The sequence below is a fragment of the Podarcis muralis genome, chromosome 6 (assembly GCF_964188315.1).
Source record: "Podarcis muralis chromosome 6, rPodMur119.hap1.1, whole genome shotgun sequence".
NCBI lineage: Eukaryota > Metazoa > Chordata > Lepidosauria > Squamata > Lacertidae > Podarcis > Podarcis muralis.
The window spans coordinates 95,961,597-95,987,924 of NC_135660.1; positions in this window are offsets into that span (position 1 = coordinate 95,961,597).

Here is a 26,328-nt window from a genome sequence, read left to right on the forward strand (position 1 = left end):
CCAACCTAGCAGTTTGAAAGCACGTCCAAGTGCAAGTAGATAAATAGGTACCGCTCCGGCAGGAAGGTAAACGGCGTTTCCGTGCACTGCTCTGGTTCGCCAGAAGCAGCTTAGTCATGCTGGCCGCATGACCCAGAAGCTGTACGCCGGTTCCCTCGGCCAGTAAAGCGAGATGAGCACCACAACCCCAGAGTCAGTCATGACTGGACCTAATGGTCAGGGGTCCCTTTACCTTTAAGGAGTCTCAAAGCGGCTAACATTCTCCTTTCCCTTCCTCCCCCACAACAAACACTCTGTGAGGTGAGTAAGGCTGTGAGACTTCAGAGAAGTGTGACTATCCCAAGGTCACCCAGCAGCTGCATGTGGAGGAGCGGGGAAGTGAACCTGGTTCACCAGATTACGAGTCCACCGCTCTTAACCACTACACCACACTGGCTCTCCTGTTGTAACTCCTGTTCAGTTCTTATTTGGAAGGGACAGCTTGTTTAGATTCCCCACTGGTCAGGGATGGGGAATGAAGGGCCCTCCAAGGTTTGTTGACCTCCAACTTCCACCATGTCAAAGAGCGAGTTGGCAATAAATCACACTGTGCAAGTTGGAGTTACGTATTTATTAGCATAAACACGGTCTTCACAGACTTGGCTGAGTGTCAGGCCTAAAGAGCACAACAACTCACGCCCCATGAACCAGTTGCCGAGACTGAAAGGCCCTGCCTCCCCACAGCTGTCCCCGCCTCTCCAAGGCTTATTCCAAGCAATCAGAGACTGTGTCTGCATGCAGCCTGCCGCTGCTCCGCACTTTTCATGCCTCTCCTGGTTCTGGGAGACAAGTGGGATAGGGAGCTTGTTGCAGCAGGAGGGGGACACACTCATGCCTCATCACCAGTCGGACTCATCTCTGCCTCTTGGCTGCCCTCCTCCCGCTCACCGGCTTCAGCTTCTTCCTTTGATCCTGGGCTTCTCTCTGCCACTGACTTTCCCAGCTCACCTCCTCCTCCTCCCAGTCTTCTTCCTCTGATCTCCTCCTCCCATCATCCCACCACCAACACTCCCTGTGTTCTGAGCTTTCTTCCCTTGGGGCCTCCCCAGCTGGTTCCTCCCACCAGATTCTTCTGCATCCAACCAGTCCAGGACACACCATCATTAGCCATTTTGGCTGGGGCTGATGGGAGTTCATCAACATCTGGAGGGTCATGCATTCTCCATCAATGCTCTAAACCTTCTGTGACTCTGTTGTTTTGATCGTATCCCCCTGGTTAAGAGGGCAAGAGTTTAACTGAAGTTAATTAGAAAATGTGCACCGTAATTAAGTGTATGTTTTGCTGCGGTCAGGGAAGCACACATCGACCCTGCTGCACTTTAATTTGGATGTCATCACAACTACACCTGAGGAAGAGGCCTCTGGTTTGGAAAATGAGCACTTAAATGACCCCAAAAGGTAATCTTATCTGCAAATGTCTTGAAAGAAAAAGCCCCCTCTGTATACAAAACTGTTGAGGAATGTTAGTGAACATTTTCTATGTGGGTCCCAGAGCAGCGAAGAGCTCTAATGGTGTTTGCAAAAGGAAGTTTCAGTGTTAGGAGGAAAGTGTACTGGAGACTTGTAGTGTTTTTTTAATTGCCTGCTTGTTTTTAAATAATGAAAGTTGAGCAGGTGAGAAATCGGAAGGACCCACAGAAATGAAACTGGTAGTCTTCAAACTCATTCTTTCTTAATGACACCATAATCTGACAGTTTCTCCAGGTCGCAACTTGCCAATAACCTCGATAAACTTAGTTGGTTCCTTTGCTAGTCACAATCTATACTCCCACAAGTCTTCGTTTTCAGAGCCCATACACTGACACATAGATGCGACCTCTAGAAAACTCCATGGATAATTTGTGCCTAAGGATCTTTAGAGAGCAAATTTAAAGAGACTGCCCCTTCTATCTGTTGGCTTAATTATCAAGTCTTAATACAACAGCATTCCAATGCCGTCAAGATTCAGGAATGGTTCATCAGAGCTAGCAATAAATCTGGCTGAAGCAGAGGTGAAAAATTTGTAGTTGATATTGCGGATGCCTATTGAATGCCTTTGTGTGTTAAGATTTCTTGCACTGGCCTTACTGAGAATCATCGTGATGAAGAACTAAACAGGCCCTTTTCTGCTGTGGAATTGTCTCCTGAAGGTCATGCATCAATATGCATCCCTGAAGCCTATTCATTTTAATAGATTGGCATATGATTTGAGCTGATGCTTTGAATGACATGACTGGCTTCTATTGTCAGTGCTGTGTAAAATTGCCTGGCTCACTTTTTGGGTATGGATTTCCTGGCGGTTTAAAATTGCTTCATGTTTTCTTTTAGTAGTGTAAATCACCAGGCATCTGGAGAAGCAGCACATATACATTAAATAATGAGGAACCTTTGAAATAATGTGACCAGTACTATGTCCTTTGATATGAGTGATGAAAGTTGCTTATCAGCTTTTCCTTCTTTTTCAAAACAAAAAATATCAGTGATTAATATGATCATTATTAATTTCCCAGGGTTTCTGACCATTTTCTCCTGGCTTTTAATCATAAGGTAAAGGTAAAGGGACCCTGACCATTAGGTCCAGTTGTGGCCTACTCTGGGGTTGCAGCACTCATCCAGTTGTGGCCAGCAGGACTAAGCCGCTTCTGGCGAACCAGAGCAGCACACGGAAACACCGTTTACCTTTCCACCAGAGTGGTACCTATTTATCTACTTGCACTTTGACGTGCTTTTGAACTGCTAGGTTGGCAGGAGCAGGGGAGCTCACCCCGTCACAGGGATTCGAACTGCCGACCTTCTGATCGGCAATTCCTAGGCTCTGTGGTTTAACCCACAGCGCCACCCATGTCCCGCTTTTAATCATAACTCTACCCAAAACAACTGGCTGGAGGTCATCCGATCCCCACCCCGTGTTTTGTAATGTTAAACTTATTCTAAGCTTAATTATTGGTCTAGGAGAATGTAAGCCACATACACTGATGGGAGAGGTTTACACTCCATTGAAATCAATGAGCAGCCTGATCCTCTGCTTATTCAATCCAACTAAGTTCATTAAAATTATTCCAAAATATTGCAACCTTAACTTTGGTTGAATCAGGCTCACTTTTCAAATTAAGCTGCTTGAGTCTCGTGAGTATAGGAGGGGTTTGTGTGTAGGAAAAGTGGCAAATATCATGAACCTTGATGGCAGAAAGTGAGGAGGAATTAAAGAACCTTTTAATGAGGGTGAAAGAGGAGAGCACAAAATATGGTCTGAAGCTCAACATCAAAAAAACGAAGATCATGGCCACTGGTCCCATCACCTCCTGGCAAATAGAAGAGGAAGAAATGGAGGCAGTGAGAGATTTTATTTTCTTGGGCTCCATGATCACTGCAGATGGTGACAGCAGTCACGAAATTAAAAGATGCCTGCTCCTTGGGAGAAAGGCGATGGCAAATCTAGACAACATCTTAAAAAGTAGAGACATCACCTTACCAACAAAGGTCCGTATAGTTAAAGCCATGGTTTTCCCAGTAGTGATGTACGGAAGTGAGAGCTGGACCATAAAGAAGGCTGATCGCCGAAGAATTGATGCTTTTGAATTATGGTGCTGGAGGAGACTCTTGAGAGTCCCATGGACCGCAAGAAGATCAAACGCATCCATTCTTAAGGAAATCAGACCTGAGTGCTCACTGGAAGGACAGATCCTGAAGCTGAGGCTCCAATACTTTGGCCACCTCAAGAGAAGAGAAGACTCCCTGGAAAAGACCCTGATGTTGGGAAAGATGGAGGGTACAAGGAGAAGGGGACGACAGAGGATGAGATGGTTGGATAGTGTTCTCGAAGCTACAAACATGAGCCTGACCAAACTGCAGGAGGCGGTGGAAGACAGGAGTGCCTGGCGTGCTCTGGTCCATGGGGTCACGAAGAGTCGGACACGACTAAACGACTAAACAACAACAACATCATGAAATGCAAACTCATCTCATGAGATCTGGCAACATGCTTGAACCTTGATGTAAGCAAGAGGGGGAAATGGGCTTTTCTTTAGGCAACTTTGGGAGAAGGGATTGTTGGAGATCAAGCTGTGCAAGAAAGCAACCCCAGAAGCACAACAGATGTCACAGGGGAAAAATGTATTTCTTTCCTGTGGGAGAATGCTTTGCATTTCCAGAGAGAGAGAGAGAGAGAGAGAGAGAGAGAGAGAGAGAGAGAGAGAGAGAGAGGTGCTCAGGCCAACCAGAGGACAGTCAGTTTTAATAATCAAAGCTGGAATGGAATGTCACTTCAATGGTACCAGAGCTTCTATTAGTTCTGACAAAAGGGGAGTTTTTCCAAATGATAAAGATCAAAGGAATCGAGCTAGGGCTGGGAGGAGAGCTCAGATAAAATTCCAGTTCTACTCTCACATTATTACCTAGCCTGTGCAGTTTCTCTCCTGTCTAGCCTCCCTGCTGTTCATATGAAATATAGATACAAGGCTTTGCCTCTGTTCCAGCGACTCCCTATCTCCTTCCAGGTTAATCTCTCCCCTTTCCTTTCCTTTCCAAACACTCCACACAAATTCATTTCTCTGCTATCAGCTCTTTCCATCCTGCATGTTCTTTGCCTTCCACTTCTCGGTTCCTTTCAGATACGTGCATCATTTGTTATTCCACAGCACAAAGACAATTGCAGCCCACTTTTTGGAGATCCCATTAGTGCAAACACAGTTTTCTAATTTGCAAAGTGTCTCCATACTCTTGTGTAAGGTGGGGAAGAGAAAATCAACTCTGTGTTTTGTCTAAAAAGCCAGTTTGGAATATTGCACCAGTATATAAGGTAAAAGAGGGGGTGCGCTGTGGTCTAAACCACCAAGCCTCTTGGGCTTGCCGATTGGAAGGTCAATGGTTCGAATCCACGGGACGGGGTGAGCTGCCCTTGCTCTGTCCCAGCTTCTGCCAACTTAGCAGCTCAAAAGCACACCAGTGCAGGTAGACAAATAGGGAAGGTAAACGGCATTTCCATGCACTCTGGCACTCGTCGCAGTGTCCTGTTGCACCAGTAGTGATTTAGCCATGCTGGCTACAAGACCCAGAAAAGCTGTCTGCGGACAAATGCCGGCTCCCTTGGCCTGAAGCAAGATGAGCACCGCAACCCCATAGTCACCTTTGACTGGACTTAACATCCAGTATATAAGACGGAAGGGTGGTGGGAGAAAAGGAATGCTGTCAAAGTCTTTGCCTGAATAAAAAAGATATGCACCGGGACATCTGGAAAAGGGCACTTTCAGTTTGTCCAGAGAAACATCCTCAATTTCTTTGGCCCTTGAGATTTCAGCAGGTGCCCTGATTGTTGTTTAAGGGCTGATGGGGAATGATTTTCTGCAGTCAAAATCATCCTAACACTAGCCCTAAACAAAGCCTAAATCTCAAGCTGGACCCTAGGAAATGTAGATATGACAACCCGGGTAAGGAAAGACAAATATGACAGGCTAATCTATGACCATTCCCAATGCAGCTTTGAGAATATTGCTGCTTGCTGTATTTTCACAAATTAAACCATTTTAAGGTAACTGCATTTTCTGTGTAAGACATCAAGGCTTCAAGTGTATGACCAGTTTCCTGGGAGTACTTCACTGACCTCAGTAAGGTTTACTTTTGAGTAGGCATGTATAGGATTGTGCCATAGGGGACTCTGGTGTCCATTAAGTTTTAATGACTTGTTTTCCAGATCTATATTTAATCATAGGGGTGTATGGAGGGTTAGGGGAGGGGTAGTAACTTTAGTACCCTACATGCTCCTTCTGGGGTAGTTTGTCTACCTTGGGTCCCTATCTTGCACTCAGCTCTCACATGTGGTTCCTAGAAGCTGTCAGTATGTGACAGCGGCCACACCCCAGCTAACAGCTTTGACTGGCCAGCCAAACCAGGTGAGGGGAGTCAATGGGTTTCAAACACTCAGTGAGTTAGGGAGTTTCCATGTATGCAAAGACAGGCACCAGCAGATTTAGCAAATGAGACCAGCAGGGGGCAAGAAAGCAACTACGGCATGTCCTGTAGAGGGGAAACATCTGCACTTGCTGACTTGCCAGACAACTTCAGGAGAAGAAAAGGCTCAGGAGGAAAAGGCTACACAAGGCTTCCTCAACCTGGGCCTTCCAGATGTTTGGAAACTACAGTTCCCATCATCCCTGACTACTGGTCCTGCTAGCAAGGGATCATGTGAGTTGTAGGCCAAAAACATCTGGAGGGCCCAGGTTGAGGAAGCCTGCCCTACACAAATCCAGAGTGGAGTCCCTAAGACAGTTGGATGGTGTCTTGTACGCCTCTTGGCAACTCCGGCAGCCAACCTGGTGCCAAACGTCTAATTTCCTATGGACCACATCAGAGAGGCCTTGTCGTCTGGGCAGCCCAGGACCTCCATACACACTGCCCAGGCTTGTGCCCAGGGGAGGTCAGGCTAATGCCACAAAACAATGCAGGAGGCAGCAGTTACAAATTACTGGTCTCTGTAGCCCCAGCAGGCGCTGTGATTCTCCGGCAGTTTGAATTCACCCCAGAGGCACACTCCATTGTCTCTCAAGGCAAACAGATACCAACAACAACAATTTAATCATCACAACATTGATTTTGTGTTACGTTAAGGTCACAGGGACAGCAGGTGGCGCTGTGGTCTAAAGCACTGAGCCTAGGGCTTGCTGATCAGAAGGTCAGCAGTTTGAATCCCCATGACGGGGTGAGCTCCCATTGTTTGGTCCCTGCTCCTGCCAACCTAGCAGTTCGAAAGCACGTCAACGTGCAAGTAGATAAATAGGTACCACTCTGGCGGGAAGGTAAATGGTGTTTCTGTGTGCTGCTCTGGTTTTGCCAGAAGAGGCTTAGTCATGCTGGCCACATGACCCATAAAAACTGTCTGCGGACAAACGTCGGCTCCCTCGGCCAGTAAAGCGAGATGAGCATCGCAACCCCAGAGTTGTTTGCTACTCGACTTAACTGTCAAGGGTCCTTTACCTTTTTTTTTTAAGGTCACAGTAAGCATGTTGATGTTTCTGCCCCACAGACTGATTTTATTCTGGAATCTGGCAGGACTAGTCCTATATTTGCCACTGGCAATTTGCATATCTGGTGGCACTTTAGGCAGATGCCTCTTTAGCCAGCAGAATTATCTCCGGCCGACTAGACCTCATTTGTCTGTTCGTGGCCCAACTCAGAAGATCCCAGGAGCACAGAATGAATGCAATTAATGCAAGGCATATTCTCTGAGACGGACAAAGCATCACTTCATTTAAAAATATGGGGGTGGGGGCTGCGCTTCCCTGTGTGAGTAGGCTTGAGCCACCTTTCCATTTCCTTGCTCTGTGGAGAGGGTGGCAGGCCCATTTCCACACCCTCCTATTTGGAATCTGCACATCTCGCCCCTAGGTATCGTACCCAAAAAGGCCCCTGGTGAGTTCAGATTAATCCACAACCTTTCTACAAGGAAGTACAGTGGTACCTCGCAAGACGAATGCCTCGCAAGACGAAAAACTCGCTAGACGAAAGGGTTTTTTGTTTTTTGAGCTGCTTCGCAAGACGATTTTCCCTATGGGCTTGCTTCGCAAGACGGAAACGTCTTGTAAGTTTGTTTCCTTTTTCTTAAAACCGTTAATACAGTTGCGACTTTACTTCGAGGAGCAACTCATAGAACGCGGTGTGGTAGCCTTTTTTGAGGTTTTTAAAGACTTTGGTGATTTTTGAAGCTTTTCCAAAACTTTTCCGACACCGTGCTTCGCAAGACGAAAAAAATCGCAAGACGACAAAACTCGCGGAACGAATTAATTCCGTCTTGCGAGGCACCACTGTACCACGTACACTCAGCCACCCTCTCCCAGCAAAACCACCAAACCTCAGCGTTGTATCTGGCAACGCTTGGATGAACCCGGGAAGCAGGGACTGAGCTAACGGCGAGCGAGATCGATGGCGATGTCCTGACTTGTAGCATGTCTCCGATGTCCTGACTTGTAGCAAAAATGTGTGTGTGATGGCGGGAATGGCTGGCGCGGCCGCATTTGAGCGGCAGACCACGCCCTCACTGAGCCTCCCGATTGGATGCCCAACTGGGGGGCATGACGCGCCAGCCATGGCGATGGGGCAAGGGGGCAAAATGCCCCCTGCGTGACACGGGAATCGTCTCCCGCTCACAACACTTCCCCTCCGGGAGGAGGAGAGGCCTTCTCTGAGACGGACAAAGCAGCTGACATCTAAACTGTGCTGTATCTTTATTGTAAACAGAGCAGGGGAACATAATAATTGCTGGGATGGTTAAATTCTGAAGCAGTTTGCAGAGGGAAGATGCTGCAGATATATTAACTGCATTTGCTAAACTTATCCTCTTACATCTTATTCTAGTGATCTCTTCTTAATTGCCCTTCCTCAACTATAAAAATGCGAAATGGCATATTTTGCTTTAACATGTATAGGGTGGCACTGCCAACACGATTAAATCATTTTGAAGGAACAGCTGTTTTCTCTCAATGAAAAAACAACAACAACCCTCAGTCTTTTGGAGAATGAGTAAAGCCAATTATTTAGGTTTTGCCATGTCTGCAGCTCTTTCTGAAACTCTCTGATTAGCCTTTCTTTTCTTTACTCCCATGCACAATCTAGTTTGCTTGCCAGTAACTGGATTGAAAGTGTTGGATTCAGACTAAATTAGTTGCACTGAGTTTCCAGTAAAATCCATGGGACATAACACAAGTCACGGCTAAGTTCTTCCATTGGCATGTCAGCTGCCATACACCTGCTCATTCCTTGCTAATTAAATAAAAATTAACATTTTTGTAGCATTGGAGACAATGCACAAAACGGAAAGAATGGCTGAAGCCGCAGTCCTATGTCTGCCTACATGGGAGTAACTCCCATTCAACTCAGGGGGCCTCAGCTTATTTCTTAAGCTGGCTACATAAGGTAAAGGTAAAGGGACCCCTGAACATTAGGTCCAGTCGTGACCGACTCTGGGGTTGTGTTGCTCATCTCGCTTTACTGGCCGAGGGAGCCGGTATATAGTTTCTGGGTCATGTGGCCAGCATGACTAAGTCGCTTCTGGCGAACCAGAGCAGCGCACGGTAATGCCGTTTAACTTCCCCCCCAGAGCGGTACCTATTTATCTACTTGCACTTTGATGTGCTTTTGAACTGCTAGGTTGGCAGGAGCAGGGACCGAGCAACGGGAGCTCACCCAGTTGTGGGGATTCGAACCGCCGACCTTCTGATCGGCAAGTCCTAGGCTCTGTGGTTTAACCCACAGCACCACCCGCGTCCCAAGCTGGCTACATAAAAAGGTGCTAATCACACCAAGTACTGTTGATATTTGTCTGTCTCATAAGACAATGGACTGCACCTCCCGGGGTGAAGACAAACCTCTGTGTTAGCAGCAGCACAGCGCCTGCTGGGGCTGCAGAGACCAGCAATTTCTAACTGCTGCCTCCTGCCTTGTTCTGCTGCATCAGCAGCACTGAAGTGACTTCCCTGTGGCGCAAGCCTGGGCAATGTGCATGGAAGTCCTGGGCTGCCCAGGTAACAAGACCCCCCTCTCGCCCTTGTTGATGTAGTCCAAAGGAAAGCAGAGCAAGGTATTTGAAACCAGCTTGGCTGCAGGAATTGCCAGAAGGAGGTGTACAAGGGGCCATCCAACCACCTTAGGGACTTTGCTCCGGATTTATGTAAAGTTTACTCCTTAGCCCAGTGTTGGCCAAACTTGGCCCTCCAGCTGCTTTGGGACTACAGTTCCCATCATCCCTGACCACTGGTCCTGTTAGCTAGGGATGATGGGAGTTGTAGTCCCAAAACTCCTGGAGGGCCAAGATTGGCCACCAGTGCTTTTCATCTCCCAAAGATATACTGCAAGGCAGTGGAAGTTTAGGATCAGAGTTTTCCCTTCCCTAGATGTTAGGGAGAAGTCCCTAACTCACCAAGGGTTTGAGACCCATCAGCTACCCTCACCTGGTTTAGTGGCCAGTCAAAGCTGATCCTGGGATTGTGGCCACTGTCACATGGTGACAGCTTCTAGGAGCCACAGGTGAGAGTTGAGTGCAGGGTGGGGACCAAAGGCAGACAAACTACCCCAGAAGGAGCAAGATGTGTCCCCCATACACCCCATACACCCCAAGCATTAATACTAGACGACATAGGGTCATTAGCAGGATTACTGAGAAAAGTGTTTTGAATAATCCAAAGTTTCTAATATTATTGTTTTACTGCAGCATAATTATAGAAAGGGGACGCGGGTGGCGCTGTGGGTAAAAGCCTCAGCGCCTAGGACTTGCCGATCGAAAGGTCAGCGGTTCGAATCCCCGCGGCAGGGTGCGCTCCCGTTGCTCGGTCCCAGCACCTGCCAACCTAGCAGTTTGAAAGCACCTCCGAGTGCAAGTAGATAAATAGGGACCGCTTACTAGCGGGAAGGTAAACGGCGTTTCCGTGTGCTGCGCTGGCTCGCCAGAGCAGCTTCGTCACGCTGGCCACGTGACCCGGAAGTGTCTCCGGACAGCGCTGGCCCCCGGCCTCTTGAGTGAGATGGGCGCACAACCCTAGAGTCTGTCAAGACTGGCCCGTACGGGCAGGGGTACCTTTACCTTTTAATTATAGAAAAATATTTAAGATACATCATTTCTGTCCGGATCAGTTTGAATATTCAAAATGGTTTTCATGACTGGACAGAATATAATGCAGAACACCAGCAATTGCTGTATTGAACCCAAACATATATATTTTTTTCATAAATGGCATAATGTTTGGTTCAAGTTTAATTTCTTATATAACGCTGGCTTGTCCCACCTGTTATAGGCTTACTTGCAACACGATTTTTCAGCGACTCCAGAGGAAGATGGAATTACGTTTGACTATTCCAAAAGCAATGTAGAGACCAGAAAGAAAAACTGTACTTAACACACAGCTATTGCATTTAATAAATAACATCAAGAACAAGAAACAATGGAAAGCTTCCCCCCCATCTGCTTTTAAAATGAACCAGTAACAGGCTCTATTAATCCCTCAAACATCTGAATGAATCGTATTAGCAGTAGAAGAAAGAAATGAGAACAATTTCCCACAGTTTCATAAATGGTCATTAATTATATTAGAGAGACAGGAAATCCATATAATTTATAGAGTTTTAACTCCGCATGGCTTAAGTGGGAGTAACTTAAGGGCAAGTCAGCTGAATGGCCAGCTCTGAAAAAAGTTGCATTTGTAACAAAATACGGGGGAAATGAACAATATAAATTATCCAGAAGAGGATGTCGGGAGCTGTACGGAATTGCATTTTTATTATATAGCCGTGGGGCTGCCCCCCTGCTTGCTCCACTCACCACCCTGCCACCCCCCCCCCCGCCCACATTAACCCTCTTTATCACTCCATGCAGCTACTAAACTCGCTTTTCACCCTCCCACCCCCATATCTGAAGCCTCTTCTTCCTCCTGTCCCGTGGTGCTGCTTTGCACCCCTGCAAAAGGCACATGCACACTCCTCCATTCCCGCCTTTTGTGCAACACCCTTGCACACAGACCACCCCCACTGTAAACGTCTGCCCCTTCCAGCCCCCACAGATTGCAACTACTCATGCCCAACTGTGAAGCAACTCCCCACTATTCCTCGGACCTTTTCATGCCCCTGCTTCCTTCTTCAACCCCATCTGCATCTAGATAGATGATAGATAGATAGATAGATAGATAGATAGATAGATAGATGATAGATAGATAGATAGATGATAGATAGATAGATGATAGATGATAGATGATAGATAGATAGATAGATAGATAGATAGATAGATAGATAGATAGATAGATGATAGATAGATAGAGAGATAGCTAGATGATAGATAGATGATATAGATGATAGATAGATAGATAGATGATAGATAGATAGATAGATAGATAGATAGATAGATATAGATAGATGATAGATAGATGATAGATAGATGATAGATGATAGATAGATAGATGATAGATGATAGATGATAGATGATAGATGATAGATGATAGATAGATAGATAGATAGATAGATAGATAGATAGATAGATGATAGATAGATGATAGATAGATAGATAGATAGATGATAGATAGATAGATAGATGATATAGATAGATATAGATAGATGATAGATAGATAGATAGATAGATAGATAGATAGATAGATAGATAGATAGATAGATATCGCTCTGAAAATGATCTGGGGGGGGGGAAACATTTTTAAGCTCACAATGGAAAATTTCATTCAGTTCCAATTTCAGCTCTACAGCACCATCTCTTGTCACATTTATAGCGGGTTTTGTTTTTGTTTTTGTTTTTTTTAAAAAAAGATTTTTATTAAAATTTTCAAAGTATTACAAAAAGAAAAAAGAAAAAGAAAAAATACAAAATACAAAATAAAAACAGTTAAAAACAATTCAATCTTTTCATGTCTTATCTTTCATTTGCTTGTTCCCCAGACCTCCTCACACCTCCCTTTTTTGTATCCAGTTCAATTAGTTGGTTCAGCAAATCCTTTCCCTCTTTATTTTTATCCTAAACTTTAATCTTAAATATATTATAACTTTAAGTTATTCCCTTATTATCAATCCATTTTTACACATCCTTATAACATTACTGCTGAAAACCACTTAGCTTCAATCCAACATCGTTCTAACATTCATTAATTTTACAATATTTCTGTAAATAATCTTTAAATTTCTTCCAATCTTCTTCCACCAACTCTTCTCCCTGGTCTCGGATTCTGCCGGTCATTTCCGCCAATTCCATATAATCGATCACCTTCATCTGCCATTCTTCCAGGGTGGCGCCATTACCGATGGCGCCAACCCGGAAGTCTTGTTTTTCTTTTTTTACTAATGTCGCTGAGTCCCCTATTCCCAATCCCCCCAGTCCTTCCTTTTCTGCAACCCCCTTTCATCTCCATTTTACCTTTGCTTCTGATTTTTCTCCACCCTTCTCCTTCCTTTTCTCAACTCTCCCTTGCACACCATCCTCACCCATTACTATTCCCACTCCATTCCCATTTCCAATAATAATAATAACAATTTATTATTTATACCCCGCCCATCTGGCTGGGTACCCCCAGCCACTCTGGGTGGCTTCCAATAAAACACTAATACAATAACCCATTAAACATTAAAAGCTTCCCTAAACAGGGCTGCCTTCAGATGTCTTCTAAAAGTTTGGTAGTTATTTTTCTCTTTGACATCTGGTGGGAGGGTGTTCCACAGGGCAGGTGCCACTACCGAGAAGGCCCTCTGCCTGGTTCCCTGTAACTTGGCTTCTCGCAGCGAGGGAACCGCCAGAAGGCCATTGGCGCTGGACCTCAGTGTCCGGGCAGAACGATGGAGGTGGAGATGCTCCTTCAGGTATACTGGACCAAGGCCATTTAGGGCTTGAAAGGTCAGCACCAACACTTTGTGTTGGAAACATACTGGGAGCCAGTGTAGGTCTTTCAAGACCGGTGTTATGTGGTCTTGGTGGCCGCTCTCAGTCACCAGTCTAGCTGCCACATTCTAGATTAGTTGTAGTTTCTGGGTCACTTGCAGTAGTCCAAGCGAGAGATAACCAGAACATGCACCACTCTGGTGAGACATTCCATGGGCAGGTAGGGTCTCAGCCTGTGTACCAGATGGAGATGATAAACAGCTGCCTTGTGCAAATGACAGCCTTACACACACACATACGGTGTGTGTGTGTGTGTGTGTGTGTGTGTGTGTGTGTGTGTATTGCCTACCCTTCCAAAAACTCAATCCAGTGAAGACTCCAGCTCATATAGGCAGCAGCATGAGAGGGGGGTTAATTTTTAACCAATTCCTTTTTCCTCTGCTCCATCTCCCACATTGTTCTGGGTGGCTTCTTGCCCCTGGAACAGATTTTCAGGGGCACAAAGGGACTGCAGGGTTCCCCCTCCTTCTGTCGGTGGGTGAGTCCTATGAGTGGAAGGCCGCTCAAGGGATGTCAAGATCCAGGCCGCTGTACTTTTATCAGTACTTTATTGTGTCTTTTAGGGGAAAAGATGGGGAAAACTGAGCAAAGAATATATTGCTAAAATAAATATAATAAAGCCAATGCAATTCTGGGCTGCATCAATAGGAGTATAGCATCTAGATCAAGGGAAGTAATAGTGCCACTGTATTCTGCTCTAGTCAGACCTCACCTGGAGTACTGTGTCCAGTTCTGGGCACCACAGTTCAAGAAGGACACTGACAAACTGGAACGTGTCCAGAGGAGGGCAACCAAAATGGTCAAAGGCCTGGAAACGATGCCTTATGAGGAACGGCTAAGGGAGCTGGGCATGTTTAGCCTGGAGAAGAGGAGGTTAAGGGGTGATATGATAGCCATGTTCAAATATATAAAAGGATGTCATATAGAGGAGGGAGAAAGGTTGTTTTCTGCTGCTCCAGAGAAGCGGACACGGAGCAATGGATCCAAACTACAAGAAAGAAGATTCCACCTAAACATTAGGAAGAACTTCCTGACAGTAAGAGCTGTTCGACAGTGGAATTTGCTGCCAAGGAGTGTGGTGGAGTCTCCTTCTTTGGAGGTCTTTAAGCAGAGGCTTGACAACCATATGTCAGGAGTGCTCTGATGGTGTTTCCTGCTTGGCAGGGGGTTGGACTCGATGGCCCTTGTGGTCTCTTCCAACTCTATGATTCTATGATTCTATGAAATATGTTTGCTTAGTGTAATGCAGCTGAGCCTTGTTTTGGGAATAATGTTTGTGTTGAGGCCTTTTAATATGGCTCAGAGTTGGTTTCAGAGGGCATCTGAGGGGGTTGGCTCTTGCCAAAGTCCTGGGAGCAACAACAGTAACAGTAGTTGCAGTGATGAGGTGAAACACCACGTGGCATTTGCCGTCCCTTTGGTCTTACCTAGGCTTATTACATGTATTCAACCCTATGGGGCATTATGGTGTCTGACTTGTTCCTATTAGTTGTCTGGGCAGAGCACTCTGCAATACTTCAATCTGTGCCCTCTGCTCCACACTGCTTAAAGAGGGCTATCAATCTTCTCTGACAGGGACCCCTTCAAATCCTAAAACATGGTTTCCATGGTAAATTTTAATGCCCCACCGAAGGTTTACAATTTCACTTAGAGGGGGGGAAATGTCAGGAATTCCAATTTTCATGGAAAAGAGGGCAATCGTCAACAAAGAAACTAACAAATTGCCCCACTTAGTTACACTGGCTCTAAAGCGACCATCTCTTCTGGGAATGTGACAAGACAAGGGCACAGTTGGAATGAAACAAGTGAAGCACAATAGGGAGACTTTTCCCGTCCATTCAAGGAAGCACAGTGCAGTAGCTGAAGTCCCTTGCCTTTTTTGTGCCATATCCTCCCCTGTTATTATTTCCTTTGAAGTCGGGAGAGGTTAAGCAAACAAATGCAGAGGTCGCATCACTAGACCCGAGTTTTGGCAACACCTCTGGCTCCCACTAATCCTCATTTCAATTTGTCTGCTCTTCAGTGTCAAGATCTGCATTGATATCCTTTTGCACCAGGTTAGAGAGGCATGCTTTATCGCTTGGGTGTGAACAAGTTTATAAAATGGCCAGAATGGGATAAGGCGGCTTGACAGGGGATTAGGCCGTAGCTTCTGGTCAAGAGATCCTTAACTAATTTGACATCTCAGATCAAAGCAGCATTTCTGAATCAGCAATTTTATTGGCCGGTACGTCTCTTTCTGCCTCCCGTCTCCTGACATATATCCATACGAAGAATTCTGACTAAATTCAAACTTAGGAGACATTTCACTTTAATTTTTCAGAAGATGGGGACCATTTGAAGACTCTCTATAAATCATAGAAGCATACTGCTCCACTCTCTTATCCAGTGCTTTCTTTCTAAAAAAAATGTTTAGGGGTACTCTCATTTTCCTATTCATATTGAAATACTGCCCCTCAATGAGGCCATACTTAGATTCATGAAATGTTATGGGGTATGCGTCCCCCTGCGTTCCCCAGAAAAAAGCACTGCTCTTATCTGATTTTACAGCTAACCAGGGCTGAGGTTATTATTTCTCCTCTTCTCTTTAGGTTTGCTTTCTACTATTTTGCTTTCTTAGCCCACAAAATCTGGCCACTTTAGAGGCAAAGCGTGTTCTCCATAATAGAGAGCATGTGTTGCGATGGGGGCCAAAAAGGCCACCCCACTGTTGTTGGGCAAATTGGCCACATGCTGTGATTGGGCAAGGAGTGTTGCTGGGGAGAATGTTATGTTGCTAAAGTGTGGGAGGGGTCAGAGGTCTTAAATGCAGGGCTCGCAGCCTGGGGCCTTCTCTTGGGCTGCGTGCACTGGATCACCTGCCCACCCTCCCTGTAAAGGGGGGGGGGGTTCGTTGTCCTCTGACCTTGCTATGCCTGTCATGGGGTCGTCTGCCTTGGGGCAGGGGCCTGGTAGGAATTTTGTCCATTTGGCTGATTGGCTTTTTGCCATTTGGTTTTTGCCTACTGCGTAGCAAATCGTCACAACTTGTAAGGTTGTGGTTAGGCATTGGTTAAAATTGGTTGGTGGAGGGGGTAAGTGCCTACCCCTCCAATGGTGGTGCGGAAAGGGAATTCCGTTAAAGGAATCCAGGGGCTTGCCATCCCTTTCGTTCTAGTCCCTGGCATCGGACTTGGGCCGTGCAAGCCCTCGGGGGCATGAGGGTGAGAAATGAGGGACTGATGCCCAGCTTCTTTTCTCCCCAATATTGTTTTCCCTGACTGGCTTCCGCTGGAATCCGGAAGTCAGTTCTGTCCCTGGGGCAAGGACAGATGGTCGTAACCAATGCCTAAGCAACCACTCACGTGTGTGTATTTAAATAAAGTTGTGGCCAAATTCATGCCAAAAACCTTAAACAAAAATTGATGTGTGAAGTGTGAGTTATTGGGGTGCCCTGGGGGACCTCGGCGCGCAAAAGCATGGACATGAACATGCACATTAAAAAATAAATAGAAGTGGCTGTATGTTATGATTAAAGATGGACCCTGAGTCAAAACCACTTGACGATGACTGCTTCTCAAGATTGTCTTCTGTAATGACATGCTCCCCATCTGTTTGTGAAATCAGTTGGACTCAGGGCTCTTTTTCACAGCACTCATGGGAACTGTTTTGGTGCTGTCTTCCCTCTGTGTTTAGACATTTGGCCTGGCGCAAGTGAAAAGAAAAGTGAAAAATGTTATTTGGAATTAATTCAATCATATTTTTCTGGTATGGGTTATTATTGGGGGTGTAGTTGGTTATTCGTCGTTGTGGATAATCCTTGGCCTTTGTCTATCATCCAAATGGAAAACCTTTGTACAAACTAAACACCATTTTCATACTAAGCCTCCAGAACATACTTCTGAATTGGTGCCTTTCTTATCAATTTCCCATTAAATGGCTATGGAAAGTCAGTGTAGACATTTTTAATGGCATCAATGCAGAATAATTGAATGTTTTGAGAACTACATGAGCTGGAGAATTTCCAGTTATACACTTCAAGGTCAGATGTTTGTAATGTCACAAAAGGTAAAGGTCAGAAGCTAATCCATTCTCAAGGTAATTCATGGATCATATTTAAATCACTTCATACCCCTGTTTGAAAAAGCCATTGCATTCCATTTGCACAAGCTCTCTTTCTTCCTGTCATATTATGAGCAGTTAAGAGTCCTCCACCATTGCCTTTCACTCTGAAATGTTTGAACAGCTATTTCTAAAACAAAACCTCTTTTGCTAACAGTTATTATAGAGATTTAAACAGGAAGAGAAATGACAAAACGTAGCTGGAAGCAATTCATTGATTTCAAAAGGATGTCAACTCTCCTATATTCATACCTATATCTTCAAACTCAACTGGAAAGAAAATGTACCACAGAAGAAATTCCTGGGTGTTTACTTGCATCATATCCTAATAACTTTTGGATCACTGATGCCAATTCTTTTTGCCAATACCAAAATGGTGTTCGCACATTACATTCGACTACTGTATAATCTGTGCACCTGTGTACATTCAGATTGTTCATATTGTTTTTCAATGAGTGTATAGTCTGTGTACCTTTGTACAGAATAGTTGAGTTGTGTCTGTCAGCAAGTGTACACTCTTTCCAACAAGCTCTTGTGCATGTACCTATGTTCAGTGCCATGTGTGAACAAGCCTTAGTGTCTGATAATGTGCACTCCAGTAGATGCATCGTCTTCCCCTCACCTCATGCTTTTGCTTCTAGTCTTCTGTACTGAGGAAGCGGCAATAGCACAGCATGGGACACGCATGGCAGGCAGTCTGTTCATGGTTTGTGCCCCAATGTCCACCACAGCTTGGCCACCTGCGCTTCAGATCCATGGGCCAGCAATCAAGAAAGGAAAACCACAAATATAGATAGAACCATCCAGTGTAACAATGGGACAATGGAATAATATACTACCACAAATAAATAAAAGTGGAATCAAGACATTCATGTACATTATGTTGGCTAGTGGGGGGGGGGGGGATGTTATGTCCAGGAGTTCTGAAAGAGAAATGTTCTGATTCTCCACCTGAATCCTTAAACTGGAATTTGTTAAGTGTGCTGCTTCTGAAAGTCAAAAATCAAATTCTCCTCAGGATACTGGTTCCCCTGTATGCTTCAGAATCATCTTTTTGAGGAAAATGTCAGGAGATGCTAAGGTCAACATATTTTCAAAACAGTGAAAACTACTGTAAGTGCTGCAGATGCAGTAGTAGGAAGGTCTTCTGAAGCGCACAATCATTTTATCTTCACATCTTAAAGAGAGTGAAAATGCTTTTTGTTCTTCAGTCTTCTTTCACAGTGCCACCCAATTGTTCTCTGTATGCATAGAAAGCTTTCTCTTCTGGCCCTGAATGTAACACATTGATTCTGACTTTTGATAGCGTGCTCCTCTCCGTATTGATGCTCATTTGCTCATTCAGTGGTGATATGCATACAGGAATGACTTTCATGTTACCACAAAGCCAATCCAAATGCAATGCTTCTCAGTTGGGTCCGTTCAGCTGCTCCCCCAAGCCAAGCTGAATGAAGTGTGTCCCATTTTCTATACCTATAAGGGATTTGTAAGAGTATTTATTAATTATTATTTGTTTTTAGTGTGTTTTTACCCTGGCCTTTGACTTCTCAAGGTTTCTTGGATCTCTGCTGCTTTCTTCAACTACCAAGGGGGAGGGGAGGAGCCAAATAGCACTTGGTCTGGCCTGCTGGCCAGTGAAGATGCTCTTGCTGACATATCTCCTTCTGATGGAGCTACGGAGAATTGTTGCAAAAAGGCATTGCTAGGGAGAGGCACCAAACAGCAGCTGCCCTAGTCAGGCCAACAGAGGCAGCCCCACTGTCTTGCTTCTCTTTCTGATCCTTCCGACTGGGATTTTCAGAAGGCGCCATCTTGTCCTTCTTCCCGTTCAACTTGCTTCAGCAGCTGCAACCGTCTTCCATGGTCTTCTGGCACCCATCTTTCTTGTGGGAAGTGATTCCAGCTTTGGAGGCTAAATCTTGTTACCCACCTTCAGAGAACCGTAATCTCTTGAGGCCTTTGTAACAGCAATGGACATGAAACCAACTGAAGGCAGGTATTTCTTTGTATCCAGTCAGTGCTACGGAGAGGTAGCAGAATTACCTACCTGCCATGGAAGCTTAATGGAAAGGGGCAAGGGTCGGGTCATAAATCATGCAGAGACGCAGCAGAGAGCCTCAGCTGTGTGGGGGTATTGTGGGCTCAGGGGCATTTTTAATCAGTGTACATCCCATGTCACTTGTAGCATGTCCAAGAACACCTTTTGGGAATTGCTGCCTTTCCTGTTATACCCAGGGGCGTAGAAGGTTGGCTCATCATTTTATACTTTGGAGTCCGATTTCTGAGTTGAGTTTTACATGGTAAGTATTTTCTTTTGCTGTTTTATGTAATGCGAGTCTCTTCCTAATTTCAGAATAAGCCAACAAGTAAATTACAGTTCCCAGACAATGCATATAGAATTTTCTAGTCATTATTTGACTCTTATTACCTTACGCAGTAACTTGGTTTTTATTTGAGACCACGCTGACTTGCTTATAATCTGTCTTGACACAGCATCTGTTTGTCATTGACTCTGTGGTTATATACGGATGGTCAGAGACATCAATATAACTTATTTTTGATCTCACTAGGAAGTAATTTATGTATTCCACATTTAAGCCTGGACTTAACTTGCTGCTTAGTTTTTTATTATGCACTTGCAGAAGCTTCTTCATTTAGTTGTTATCACAATAAACTTGATACCAGTGTTGGGGAAATGGAGTCCAGGGTTGCTTTTATGGAATTGCAGTACACTCGTAATGTAGTGCCTAGGACTTGCCGATCGCATGGTCGGCGGTTCGAATCCCCGCAGTGGGGTGAGCTCCCGTCTTCGGTCCCAGCTCCTGCCCACCTAGCAGTTCGAAAGCACTCTTAAGTGCAAGTAGATAAAAAGGTATGGAATGTATATGTAGCCTTTGTCTGGGGTCCACACGCTTCCCTCTCAGCGCTCTGCTCTCAGGACACCCGACAGCTACTTGTAGCAGAGTGTACGCAGCGTAGAGACTGTTGCTGTGTGTGTGTGTGTGTGTGTGTGTGTGTGTGTGATAACACTTCCCTCTGTGGACAAAGCCACGCCTCAGAATGTGAGACGTCACTCAGAACTTCTTAACCCTGTAAGTTCTGATTCTCTCCACAAAAGGTACCACTTTATAGTGGGAAGGTAAACAGCGTTTCCGTGTGCTGCGCTGGCTCGCCAGATGCAGCTTTGTCATGCTGGCCACGTGACCCAGAACTGTCTCCGGACAGCGCTGGCCCCCGGCCTCTTAAGCGAGATGGGCGCGCAACCCCAGAGTCGGACACGACTGGCCCGTACTGGCAGGGGTACCTTTGCCTTTACATAGTGTTTTTAGTGACAGCAGAGGCTTTTACCTAACCTGGAATATGCTCTGTTGGGTACAGCAGCTTCTTACAACTATGCACTGCAGATAATGGGTTGGTACCCTGGGCTTTGTAGGAGGTTGGCATACATTCCCATACATAATCTGCTTTGTCAGCTGCTTAGAGCATTCTTATATAATCACTTTGCAGCTGTAACCTGTTTTTCTACTTTATTATAAACATTATTGTTATCAATACATTGTTGCTTACAATTGTGTGTCCTTTACCGCTCTTGTGGTTGTTATTTAGAACTGTGCCAGATATGTGATTTTGCTAATAAAATATCTCTTCGAAATTACCCCATAGAAACTGGAACTTGGTGCTGAGTGCAAATCATGATACAAAAAGTGAAGCACATTGTGGGAAGGCAGGATGGAATACCTGAGGGCTTTGCCTCTCTGCATCCTTCATCTTTCTCACATGAGGCAACTGAGGGACAGAAGAGGGAGAAGTATGAAATAGCCATCCCCCCGCTTTCAGTGCTCCCACCTTCTTCTTGTGCTTGAGTAAAGCTGGGGTGGAGAAACACTGGGGGCGGGGGGTGTCTAAAACTAAAAAAACCCAGAACATTTTCAGTGTTTACTGTGGGATCTGTGCTCTTCATCCAAGCATTTTTATTTATCTTTTTGGTGTGAGGCAGCATTCATGCAACATTATTGGCATCAAAATGCCACTCTATATCCCCCCCCCCCCCATTCAATCAGTCTTCATGTTCCATAGGTTTGTTGTATAATTATTGGGGGAGGGGAGTAAAAATGTAACATTTTAATGGGTGTATGTAGTATTTCAGTTCAACCAAGCAAACACTTAGTGGCCAAGCATTTAGCAATTTCTGAAGACCCTCTCACCTGATCAAACAGTTCCTCATTTAGCACAGAAGCTCTGTTGTTTCCCAAGCACTTTCCATAAATTGGGGTAATACTGTGTGTTGTAAGAATAGAACTCACATAACAGAAAGTAAACACTTCCCGTGGGTAGAATGAAAAAGCCAAAGTGATTCTGAATTCTCTTTGCCAGTTCTACATTCCCAGCCTAACAGAGCTCTATCCAGATAAAGCTATACTTTGAGTAGACCCATTGAAATGAATGGGCTTGACAATCTGGAATTAAAAGCCTAGGCTTTGCATTTCCCTCTTTTATTTCTGCTCTCGGTTTCTTGTTGGATAGTGAGCTATTGTTTGTTTCCATATTTTTATTTATTTATAAATAAGTGATTATTGTTTTTTATTTATTCCTAGCATGGTTGACTGACTATTGCAGCATTATAAAAATGGTAAAATAATTATCCCCCAAAAGTGTACCATAGAAAATACAGAGTTCAGGTTCATTCTTTATCAGGATGCTTTGTTTCCATTCCCCCCCCCCCCAACACTATTTTTTTCCGTAGCTTATTTCCATGGTGAATCCCAGCAAAATCCCTCCCTTGCTATATTATTTGATTGTTTCTGGAATGAGGACTTAAGCACTGAGATGGCCAAATCCCGATGGAGGTCATTTTAGAATATTAACATGCTTGCAACTCTTAAACCGCATTTCACAGAGAAACAAGGCAATCCTATTTCATCTTTAAAGGCTCCCTCTGAACTAATGAAAGCTACAGAGATATGTTTTGGTTAGAGATGCATGAAGGCAATGTGCTTTAAAAGCACCCCGCGATCATATTCTTTCAGCATGTCCCATTTAGTAAACCTTCTTCAAAACAAGTTCTTAATACTGACTAGTGCGCTTAACATGATTTTAGGGGAAACATTGATAGGTCTCAGAAGTAATGTACATTGTAGGATGTGTACCTATAAAACTCAATGGTTTCCTTCATCAAACTTCATATCATAATTAGTACTATGGGATGGGGTGGGGTGGGCAAATACAGTCCTCCATGCCTGACTGTCTCGCCCGTGGACTGTCTCCAGGCCAGAGCTTGAGAAAGGTTCAAGTTCCTTCTATTTTTCTACAAAGCCCTGAACAGCTGAGGGCCAGGGTACCTTGGGGACCAGCTGAACTCTTGGGGACCAGCTTGAGATCTTCTGTTGGAGCATCACTGGTTATTCCCTGGGTGTTTTGCCTGACTGGCATGTGTCCTTGAACTCTGATATTGTTTCTTCCTTGCCTGAATGGAGGGCAGAGAGGGGCACACAAGTGTATGGAGAAACTCCCCTACTTTACAATGATGGTGATATTTACACCACACCCATCTGGCTGGGTTTCCCACTCCTTGTTCTGCTCAACAATTCTGCCTCTGGCTCACTGACATGTGGGAATGTTCAGGGATGCAGGAGAGGATATATTGTTTGATTATATCCTTTCCAACTTGTGTTAACAAGTTCACAATTTAGCAGAGTAACATTCCCCTTTTTAAACTTGCAGTGGATGCATTTGCTCAGGCTCACTAAAGCCTCTATAATAACTGTCCTGGTATTTCCCCCTTTATTCCCTTATAAAAGATAAGACATGACACACTCTTCTATAAAAGTATAAAAAGAGTTTACTCACATATCATTCTGTTCACAATTGGATCCCAGAAGGCAGACTTAGCTTAGAAAAGTAACATATACCTGGAAACTATCTCATAAGAAGACAGTCCCTTTGTCCTCTTTGGCTAAGCAGATGTTGTTTCTTCGATGCAAAAGAGAGAGAGATGGCTGCCCTGCCCTATGCTTTTGTCATTACCTGACAGGTGAGGCCACACCCACCTCTAGTCACATGCAGAGGAAGTCTGTCCCAGCCCAGAAGGAAACAGGAAGTATACCTGCTGGCTGGACAAACATTCCTCCCCATGTGTAAACATGTTCACTCTAGGAATGTTGTACTTGACTGCTCTTGTGTTTCACATCCCACATGACACGTGACCCTTGGAAGCGTGCCCAAAAGGGAATATGTCCCTCCCACTGAAAAAATTCCTCACCCCTGACTTAAAGCAATAGAGTGAAATAATGATACTACAGCAGCGATGGCCACCAACTTGGGTGCTTTAAAATAGGACTAGACCAATGCATGGAGAAGAGGGATGTGATGGCCTGGGAATCCGATTCAGAGGATGAACCGGAGGAATCCCAGCCTGCACAGGAGTCCCCGCCTCCAGGGCCGGCTGAACTGGGGCAGGGCCTTGATTCTAAGGTGCCTGCACCTGTGCCGGATCCTCAGGAGCAGGCACCAGGTGAACCCATTCTGGCTCCAGAGGTGGTTGAGGACTCAGTGCCTTCAGGTGAGTCTCCCCCTGGGCCCAGTAACCCTTCAGCCTCTCCTGAACTGCAGAGGCTCAGGGCAGAGAGGCGGAGGGAACTGGTTTCTCCCAGGAGGAGTACTCGCCTTAAGGCCAGGAGAGGCGGGTCTCCTGGGGGCCGGGGCCGCCCCTGGCCTCAGAGAAGATAAAGGAGCAGTCAGCCCAGTCCCAGGTTGTGGGAGCAATGTCGTCATTGTAGAGCTGTTTCGGCCAGCATCCAGTCCTGTTCCTCCAGTGTTCCTGTCCTTGCCCGGCTCCTCGCTGTGGACCCCGCTTTGCCCGTGGAGGACTGTCTGCCGACCCTCGACTCAGGTCCTGGACCTCGCCCCACAGTAACCTCCCCCTGGGACCAGCACAAGGGATGTCATTGGCTACCAACCAGAATGGCTCTGCTCTGCCTCCACAGTTGGGAGGCAGCAGTGCTTCTGAATCTCAGTTGCTGGAGAGCACAAGCAGGGAGGGGGCTCTTCCACTCAGACCCTGCTTGCTGGTTCCCATGGGCATCTGTTTGGCCACTGTGAGGACAGGATGCTGGACTAGATGCATCAATGGCCTGATCCAGCAGGCTCTTTCTTATGTTCTTCTGACCTCTTCTTCATTGGGGATCCAAAGTTCTTTTTGAGATGATCAGAGTTAACATTATTAAAAAATTCCTTCCAGTAGCACCTTAAGGTAAAGGGACCCCTGACCATTAGGACCAGTCGTGACCGACTCTGGGGTTGTGGTGCTCATCTCGCTTTATTGGCTGAGGGAGCTGACATACAGCTTCCGGGTCATGTGGCCAGCATGACTAAGCCGCTTCTGGCGAACCAGAGCAGCACACGGAAATGCCGTTTACCTTCCTGCCGGAGCGGTACCTATTTATCTACTTGCACCTTCACGTGCTTTCGAACTGGTAGGTTGGCAGGAGCAGGGACCGAGCAAAGGGAGCTCACCCCGTCATGGGGATTCGAACCACTGACCTTCTGATCAGCAAGTACTAGGCTCTGTGGTTTAACCCACAGCGCCACCCGCATCCCTTAGAGACCAACTAAGTTTGCTATTGGTATGAGCTTTCGTGTGCATGCACACTTCTTCAGATGTGCATCTAGAGTTAACATTGTTTGCTTCTTGCAACTGGGCACTAAACTTTGTTAGCGTAACTGGCAACTGCTTTTTCTATCCTCTCGATTTTCTGTTTAAACCTTCTTACAGCAGTTCAAAAGTGGTTAATAAGAATGAGAATGAAATATTCTTTTTGCTGTGTTTTGAAAGTATTGATATTTGAAACGGAAGGGAGAAATGCTCCAGAGGCTACTTTTTCATGACAATGTTTCATGGATTTACTGCAAACATCTGCCTGCCAGGTAAGACGTGTGCTGCTTAGTGCTCTGATGAACATAAAGGGATAGACTAAGTAGAGAAAAGAAAAGTATTGATTGAACAGTCAAGATGTCGTTCAGGCCAGTGAACATGCTGCTGCCGAAGGAGAAATTAGTTTTCCCTGAAGGATAATGAAGGACAAGTGAAAATGCTTCTTCTATTATGCAAAGGTTTTGTCAGCTGCTTAAAAATTGAGGGGGGGGGCCAAAATGAAAGAGCTGATTGTTAACAGTCTGAAGACCTTCACAGAATGCAAATTGCAGTACATGAGTCATTGATAGCCTGTGTGGTATTTTAGTTTATTTTTTAAAAAAACAACTTTTTTTTTAAAAAAAGAATATGACGCTCTTATCAGGAACAGCTAGCATTTGAAATATTGGGGTCACATATGGTCGTCTCATCCACAACATGCTCTTTTCAGGCCTCAACCACACTTCTGCTTCTCCCTTGCTGCTTACCGTTGAATCAGAACAAACACCAATCAGTTTTTTCTGTGAATTGACGTTTGTTCCTATACAGGACCCATCAGGACTTTTGTGCCATATTTCTAGGCTCAGGTCAGTGCTTTAAAGCACCGTGTCTGAGCGCTCCCCCCCCCCAGTGCTTCCCCCATGAAAACCTGCTCTTTCCCGCTGAATCGGAGCAAACAGCAACCTGCAGAAAACCCAAATTGTCATTTGTTCCAATTCAGCAGTAAAGAGCAGGTTTTCCCAGGGAAAGAAGGGAAACAAATGAAAAACTTTTTACACCCATTCCTAGAAAGCATGGACAAGCAGAAGAAGGGACGAGTCCTCCCTCCTTCATTCAGGGTGGATTCCATATGTTCAATAAATATCTGTGGCAGACTGGGCGTTGCATT